The following is a 9,609-nucleotide window of genomic DNA, read 5'->3' on the forward strand; positions in this document are numbered from 1 at the left end:
AGGACAGCAATGTGAGTATTTTGGACCAAGAAGCTAGATGATTCGAAGGGGGTGTGAAGGAAGCCATTTATGCCAAACTGGAATCCTAAACAGAGGGGTGGCCCTTGACACTGCTTGTCATCAACATACAATGTGGCTTTGATATCCTTACCCCGGCGGTTTAAAAATAATTTACACTTCCAGTCCTGTGCATTTAAACATGAATGCCTGCCTCAGTGAGAATCATGGTACCATTAGATCACACTTTCACACCTCTATGACACCTACATGAACAAGTTTAATAAAATATTGTGATTGGATGTCTGTGACTGTTTGTAAATTAAAGGTTTAAATGCTGGGTAATACCCTACACAGTTAAGGCTGATGCCACACGAGGCGTAGGGCTGATATTTTCGGCAAGCGGAAAAACGCTTGGGGAAAATTCAGCCCTACGCCTGCTACTTGTGCCTGCACCCGAATGAATGGAATACGCTCGGGTGCAGGCACATGTAGCCGATATACGCATGAAAACGCGAGAGAATGCAAAGTCTCGCCTGCACCCGAGCGTATTCCATTCATTCGGGTGCAGGCACAAGTAGCAGGCGTAGGGCTGAATTTTCACCAAGCGTTTTTCCGCTTGCCGAAAATATCAGCCCTACGCCTCATGTGGCATCAGCCTAAAACAAACTAACCTCTCGGATGAATGATGAAGAAAACTTTTAAAGTCCAGTTGCTTTAGACATTTCTATTGCATACTGTATATCATGACCTAGATGAATAAAAATCCTCATAGACAAGCAATACAAACTAAAATAAAACTAAAAAATGACAATATTTGTTTTTGGTTGTTGTTTGCCCCATATTACAACCTCATAGTTGTCACAATTTTTTGTGATATACAAAATTACATGCATGCAACGCTAAGGGGCATATTTATTATACTAAAGGTGGCCATACACAGGTAGATTGAAGCTGCCGATTTTTGAGTCTTTAGGGTGATTTGGGCCCTAGGTGGATTGTTAGCGTAGGTGGGCATATTGGGAGAAGATCTGCTCATTTGGTGACCTTGCCAAACAAGTGGATCTTAACGTGTAACCTTTAATCGGCCATGGTTGGGTTTTTCGGTCAGGAAAACAGAGTGACTTCCTGATCTTGCTTGGTTTTTCTGCACTCGATCACTTGAGCTTGCTAGAAACTGACATTTTTAGTTAAAAAAGGTCAAGTTTTTCCCACATGCTGGTTTTACACTGGAGAGCTTTTTGTTTTTGTGGAAACCTGCTTGTGGGGAAAAAAATTGCTCGTTACTAAATTGCACATTTTTCTCCTTACCTGACACTGCCAAAGTTTGCCTTAACACATGAGGTGTATTTTTACAGCTACATTGCATTTTTACTTTAAATAGGAATTGTGCCATTGCAATCATGATGTGCTGGAATTGTGCTGGCGTTTATACTCTGCATAATTATGACATTGTATGTCAAACTGCAGCATGTCTCCTGTTTGCTCAGGTTCTGTGTGTGGGCTATATAATTAGCACTAAGATGTTTTTAACACAGCCTAAGGAATGTATTATTTATCAGGAATGTACCGTATACTGTATGTTACAAGGTTATAAAGCCACAGGGATAGACACCCTCTGAAATGCAAAACATTTACCCCTGTATCCGCGTGTACAACTGTGTTTCGGCATTATAAAGAAGAATTTATAATGTAGAGAGGAATTTAATGTTTACTATAGTAAAATACCCAGGGAAGGTCAGGAAAACATTACTCAAATCACTTTACTGGTTAACATTAAAATAAACTGATTGCACTCAAGGCTCTGCTCTATGATAGCTGTTAGCAAAAGCTCATATTTACTGTACTGCTAGATTCTGGTTCTGTTTAGAGGGCAGTGTCTGCCTCACGCTGCAGAGATTTAGGACAAGAGCACATGAAGTGTATGACCCACCTCTCTCAACCTGCGATTTGTAGCGAAGTTGTCAGAATTCAGCTTCTTGTTCTGCTCTACCCTCAATGCAATTTTTTCTGGGAGTCACAGAGCTGTCCTATCCATGGAGAAGATTGCTGGAGTCCCAATTCTGTACCAAATCTATAAATGTTGCTAACCAAGACTTATTTTAAAAAATTGTATGAGCACCAGGCAAGAAGATGCTGTTAGGGGAAGAAATTTACATATACTGTACTTACAGGTTTCCCATGTACAGGTTCAGGAAACAATTATATAATTACTGCGTTCATTTTAAGTAGAACCACATTATAACCTACCCCCTCCCTGGTCACCGTTGTATTTTGCATGCACACTGCCATAAACTGCTGCCTGGAACATGTGCATTTAAAAGTTAGGTTGTCCCTGGTTTCTGTGCCCCTGTAACACACTGGGGCTTATTTATCAATACCTGGCAAATTTTTACCTGGGCATTAACTCATGGTGATAAATTAAATTTTTGCTTCTATTGTTCTGCCTACTGCTAGGTTTCTTGCCAGGTTCAAATTTGCCAAGTGTTGGTTATTAAGCCCCACTGTCTGTGTTTGACTAAGGGAAGGCTTCCTATGATGGCACTGGCACGAGTTAAACAGGGCATAACTGAAGTAAAATATCATGATGGCGATAATTTGGAAAGTGACAACAGTGGCCTCTCTAGTGTTTTCTGTAATTAGTTAGTGGGTTGTAGTGGAAATAATATTGTTTACCACTGCTCTATAATTTTGGTTTTGATGAATTAGTACTCTCTGGCAAAAGTATCCATATGTTAAAAAATGAGCTCCCTTATGAGTGACAGGAGAGGCTATAGTAAAAATAGTTATAATCCAGTTCTACAACCTTCCGGTAAGGCAAGATTTCATTTTTTTCATTTTTATTTTCTTTCCCTTTTCATCTGAGTGAAGCTTTTCTGCAGAGTGTTGTCCCCCAGCTTGAGAATAACAAGTAGTTTCTGCACTACATCAGAATTTTTTCCCAAGAGGTGACATATTTTGCAAACATATATTGAACTTGAGCAATAGTAAGTGTAACACTATTTTGACTTAGATAAGGCAAACCCAGGCTAGTAGCGTAGTGTAGAGCATGTGTTACATGTGACCCTTAATTCTTAGGCATGGGCCTCCGCTAAGTGGGAGAATTAAATAGGAGCTGAGGGTGTAGTTGTACTACAACTTGCTGAGGTTGTGTGGTGCAGATGGTATAAATGGACGCCAGAGGATTCTTATGGTGAACTATGATACAGATTTATTGTCCAAGACAAGCAATGGTGAGATCAGGGTATTCATATACTCACAAGCAGTTGATATAGAATGTCACAGTGGTTAGTAGCATTTGTGACATACAGAGACAGTGGAGATAGGTAGAGTTAATAGCAGGAGCCCCAAGATGGATGCCCTTTACTGGACGAGATCCCTACAGCCAACGTTGGTTTAGGGGTTAATACTAACCTGAATCCTTTGTCTTAACTGTGGTCCCTACAGCAAGGCATACAGAGCCTGGGGTAGGCTAAACCCTTTAATGTCTCCTATGTTGGAGCTACAGCTGCTCATTCTAGATAGATCTGACTATGCTCACTCTCCTAGAGGGTGCTATTAAATATTCTGCTGTGCTTGCTTATCCTCGTTCACGGGGCCCTGCCCCCGACTTTCACTAGAGGTAAGATGTCCTCTAGGGCACAATGGCTTCTGGGGCCTACAGTCTGCTCCCAGGCTCAGATGGAGCTCTGCTTGGGACACAGCATGCAGCCAAAAGAGAAAGCCACTCCTCCTTGCTAGACACTATATCAGTCTGCAAGGGGAGTGGTCAACCTGACTAAACCTATAAGGAATAGTGTTAGAACTGTAACTTAAGTACAGGGGCTTTTATCCAATAACAATAGAGGTGTGAAGAGGTAGGGGGTAAAGCCATAAGGAGCTTAACCCTATGGGTCCCTACATAAGGTTTTCTTGGGACCCACTTTTATATTTTACCCCACAGAAGTCACAGGGTCATCATCCCCAAATGCTTTGCTTTCAGATTGTGGTGTGCTTGCTCAGATTTAGCCTGTAACCAAAAATACATAGGGTTGTACCTCGCGGGAATCAAAAGATGAGAAATTGTATGTCCTAATAAATGGTGAACCTTTAGTTGCCCTTTACTGTATTATTCAGGTTGTATATCATACAGTTTCAGGGAACCCTGTGTTGGTCAGCTGGTGAAGGGATCCATTTCTCTCTCTGTATATTTGCACATTGGTTTCCATGTCCAAGTTTCCTCCCTGAGAAATTTGCTAGCAAGTGCAGCCTCCAGCTCCTGATCTGCCCTGCTGCTGCCACTTCACACGGAAAATATTCCACACATGTCAGGGCTCTGGGGAGTGTAAACACACACGTATTCATAGCTCAGCCAGGAATAAAAATGTCATGGCACCAAGTCTCTCACAACACGTGGGATGGACTGTGAGTGTATTAACATTTTGCTTTTTTTTCTTGTATAGAAATTAAGCATTATATAAAATATATAAAAATAAATATTTTGAATTAAAAGGTTCCTCCGCATAAAACTGATTTTTTTTTGTGTATAATGAAAGAAAATAAAATTCTAAGCAACATTCTGATATACATTTATAGACTGTGAGTAGTTTTGAAGTTATTTGTTATTGTAATTGTAACTTAAATCAATGTTTGTTTATCTATTACTGTTATCTGGGTCTGATTTATAAAACAACAGGATTCTAGCCCCTTCAGGTCTTTCATGATGTTTTAATCATCTAGCATTTCCAGTGCTGACAGGGAGATATTTTTGAAATAGAAAATCCAAAGAAGAGTGACTATGCTGGAAAATGTTATGGAAGGTCTCAGTTATAAGGAAAGGTTGACCAAGTTGGAAGTGTTTACACTTCTCTCTAAGGAGGATATAATAGTTTAGGAACGAAACTCAAAACGCATGGTCATGGCAAAGAGCTCAATGATCTAGCACAGGATAGAGGAGAAGGCAGGTTTAAATAGCCCTTTAATTAGATAATTGCCCCAATATAGAATCGCAATAGCTTCAGGTGACAACCAAATAAAACAGGGGCATAAACAGCAAGGCCAAAGCCACACTGCCTCCATTTAGCAGTTGGCAGGTGCGTATCGTTCTACTCTTTAAGGATCTCTTAAGAAACCTCTAAATAACTCTTTTACTGTATTTATCTATTATTTTAATAACCCCCTGTTTGTATTAATTGATTCTACTTTACAGCACTGTGTACATAAGTAGCGCTTATAAATAAAGATATACATACATACAAATAACTCTTTCACTACAAATGTCAAAAGGCAGACCCAATATTGCTGAACTGAGACAATAAACTGATATATGTATTTAAATACATCAGCTTTCCTCCATTTATTTGGTATAATAGCAAATGAGAAGGAACCTGAGAAAATCAGAAATATTGGCCTGACTAAAACTGTATTAAGCTCTCTAGTACTCTGTGGCATCAGGATGCTTTTGAATGCTGGAGCCATTTATTGAAACAGTTTGTAAAAAAAAACCCAGAATAATTAATTAACATACCTACCCAAAGTCTTGCAGATGATACAGGAAAATCTATCTTTGCAAAAGAGGGAGGGAGTTCTAAACTAGTAACTTTATTTTTTGTCTTTTTACACAAAATAGGGAGGAGGTTGTATAATAACAATCTAATAATTAATCTGCCTTGCAAGGACTAAACATGATGTAGCTTTAGTTTACATGTTTTTGCAATTAAAGCAATTGGCAATAAAGTATGTTCAGCTCAAGCCCTATTCATTGTGCTCATGTTAGGAAAAGGGGGTATACTGCCCCTTCAATAAAGTGACAAATGTGGTTCTATAAAAGATTAAAAGATTCAAATGAGTCTTTTTTAAGAGACTGTAATCTTTAAAAGAATTATAAGAATTTGGAAGTGATACATTTTACACAGTATGATTTTTTTTTTTAAATAGCAATCCTTATCTCTGGCCAGATGACAGCCAGCTTATATAAATTGCAATATATGGACAAACAGTCCCTAAAGAGGATTCCCTAAAGGGGAAGGCAATGTTAGTAGCTTTGTTCACAAAATGCCTTACTGTCCTAAATATATAAATATTGTGAGTGTAGGGGATCTCTTGTGTTTGTCTGATTATATATATGTATTTATAGTTTCCCAGTCTTGCCTCTGTATTATTACTAATACAGTATGTTTATGGTTTGGATTTTTCTAATACAGGAAACAGAGGACCATGCCATTCTAACCGTTAGAGGGTTAAACCACCATTAGTTTTAACAGGTGTTAGTTGTGCAGAATAACTTTGCATGTCCGGCTTTGGCGAAAGCCTGTAGGAAAGTCTCGAGGCTGATGCGTGGCCAGGGAAAGATCCAGAGAGACCCACACTGAGTGCCTAAGAGAGGAGGGGATGTGCCACTCAACGGTATACATAGTAACACAAAGGCTATTTAAAGATCCCTGCTGACATGCCACCATGGAGAAATCCCCTTCTCTGAGCCATCACTGGGATATTTATAGCGCATGGCATTCTGTGACAACTTCTAACTTAGCACTACTTAGTGAGAGGGCCACATTATAATCGGGCATGACACAGGCTTGGGTAAATAACAGCCAACTAACCCTTCTGTAGCTGGATTGAGAGAAGCACTTATCAAGCAATGTCATTTATTACATTATATTATATTACATCCTCTGTAAGTTGAGCTGTAAAAATGCTTTGATTATTATTTACTATGGGAAACATATAAAATATCTTTCACCCAATCATGTCTAATATAAACCATGAAAATAATTATTCTTAGTGCATTTTATAGCCAACATTGTTGACTTGTATGTGGACAAATAAAACAAGCATGCTGTTGGTGTTAATATGCGTGTGTGTGTGTAAGTGCACTTTTTTTGGTTCCTCAGAACTGCTGTGGCAGGAAAGGAAAGAAATTAACAGTTAACCCCCCTATATAATGAACTCCTCTTTACCTGTTAGCTTGAAACACTGCCAGTACTGGGGGAAGGAAAGGCAAATTTGTGAGCAGGGCCTCCCATTTTCGTTCTGTATGTATAACTTAATTTATTTAACTGTCTGTTCTGTAACCCTTGTTTGTTAAATTATTGTAAGACCCCTATTTGTTATAAATGCATGTGCTGCGTAACTGTCTGGTGCTATATAAAATAAATGATGATAATGGGTCTTGTTATACAGAGCTTATTAAACTGATTGCTGGGGGAAGGATGAGGCAGTAGTAAGGGTAAAAACAAAGCAATCTAGTATTGCTTTATAATGAAAAATATCTACTTTTTTAACTTAAAGGAGTTGTTCACCTTTTAAATAATTTTTTAGTATGATGTAGAGAGTGCTAGGTAGTTTGCAATTAGTCTTCATGCTGGGGTCAGTGACCCCCATTTGAAAACTGCAAAGACTATAAAAAATGAAGACCAATCGAAAAGTTGCTAAGAATAGGTAATTATATAACATACTTAAAATTAGCCTGAATGTAAACCACTCCTTTAAAGAAGCAGTGGAATACATTTTCAACACAAGCCCTATTTATTTGTTCAAGCTGATCACAGGTGTATATTGTCCCTTTAACAACAATGTTCATGCTGAGTGTAGAACTCATATTGTTCTGTTGACTTCTGAACACTGGGCATAGGTTATTTTGCTCTGATCTGGGACAGATCTAGTTGTCTCTTTCAAGCTTTTCGCCCAGGGAACCCCAACAATAGCAAATCAAAGTGATTATGTGTATGCGGAAGAGAGTAGAGAGGTGTGAAATATATTATAGGAGACTGAGGGAGGCCTGAGCTTGAAAAATCCCATTCACTCACCCCATGTCACTTATAACTGCCTCTCACAGCTTACCCTTTTCCACCTGCTATCAAGCGGACATTACACCAGTTTATTTTCCATGAGGGAAAACATCTCATCTTATTTTAGATCTGCAGAATACTTGCCCCCCCCTCCAAAACAGGTGCAGTGCCATATTTAGAATCTAAAGTCTGAAATAGAAGCTACTTAACAATAAGATCTACTTGGTATCCGCGTTGAGGTTGGGTTGGAGGCAGTTGCGGGATTGGCCAGCACATGCCCTGCATTTTGTGTCTGCACAACTCATATGCATGATAAGGGTATCCTACAGTGGATATAGATGGCCCAGAAAATAAAGGCTTCAGTACAACATGTAACACATAAGGAATTGCTCAGATGATATTAACAATGTCACTGAGGCTAAAGAAAGGACATGAGTAATCTTTGTCAAACACCCTAGAAACTGATGCCGAAAATGGCAATCTTCAGAAATTCAGTCATCATTTTAATTCCCTGGATCAACCACTAAAGGAGTAATGTCATAAAAAGCTGCAACATCTGGGACATGTCTAGTAGCTAACTGCAGCCAATTAGCTTTTACTTGTTTCCTTTCTTTTTTAAAGAACAAGGCATAAATGAGTCACATTTGAGCATAATAAATAAAATAAGCATTCCCAGAACTTTGTGGTATCCTGGTTTGTGTCTGTTCCTTTAAAAACAGAAGAAATTTATGGCCATTCTTCATTTTGAATGGCCTGATATTGATACTTAAAGGGATACTTCTTATCTGAAATGTGTGCTTACATTTATGGAATTGTTAGTAAGGTGGTAGTAGGCAGCACTGGCCTACATAGCCAATATGCAGACCTTCAAAATTGTGTGGGCAATCCATAATTGTGCGGTATGGGTATAAGCATTTACATGGCAAATTGATTATTTACTAATAATAGTGATGTTGGACCTATTGATTTTCAGCAGTTACAGTTGATACTAGCAAGCCTTCCCTCCCCAGCTGCTCTACTACTTGCAAGCAGACAGAGAAGACTTTACAATAACAGAGAATGCAGACCCCACGGTCCAGGCCCCCCTGTTCCCCTAAGCCCCCCTGTGACCATGGGGTCTGCTTCCTCTATAGTTACGCCACTCTATACTGACCTACTATGTTTTTACTTCCTTCTATAAAGAATATATAATCTTAGCTCTTTCTTAATTATTTGTGTTATAAAGTATTGTTATTTTGCTTTTCTTTTTAAACTACATTGACTTATATAATGCCTCCTTCCTTTACTGTTTCTACTAGGGCATGGTCATTAATCCTGTCAACTTAGCACGTTGTCTGGTGGTAGTGTTTGACTCTTTCTCTGTCTCTGATTATATTATAACCACTGTCAACACCTGTGAAAAAATTAACAAAATTGTCCCTTTCTTTTGAAAGAAAAGGTGCTCATGCATTCTATCCCACTCAGACTGCTGAAACCTGCAGACTTCCATCTCTCCCCACTATAGTCTGAATTAAAGGGGTTGTTCCATCCTAACTATCATATTATATAATTTTAAGCAAGTTTGTTATATATGTGCATTAAATTAAAATTGTGACTCGTTTGCAGGTAAATACCTGTGATGGTAGCATTACTTTCTATCATTGGTCCCGCTATAGGCACCTGGGGAAAGGGGTTGTCGACCCTTTTTGTACAATTGACTGGGTGTGTGCAAGCAGAGCATACAAAAATATCCCCATGTTAATCACTTACTAATTTGAACTAATCTACTATACAATTAGACTCTAGTAACGAGGTCCTCCCACCCCTAGATTTTATGAAATGCTTGTGTATAAAAAGACTGAAA

This window comes from Xenopus tropicalis, chromosome 4 (assembly GCF_000004195.4).
Source record: "Xenopus tropicalis strain Nigerian chromosome 4, UCB_Xtro_10.0, whole genome shotgun sequence".
NCBI classification, from domain to species: domain Eukaryota; kingdom Metazoa; phylum Chordata; class Amphibia; order Anura; family Pipidae; genus Xenopus; species Xenopus tropicalis.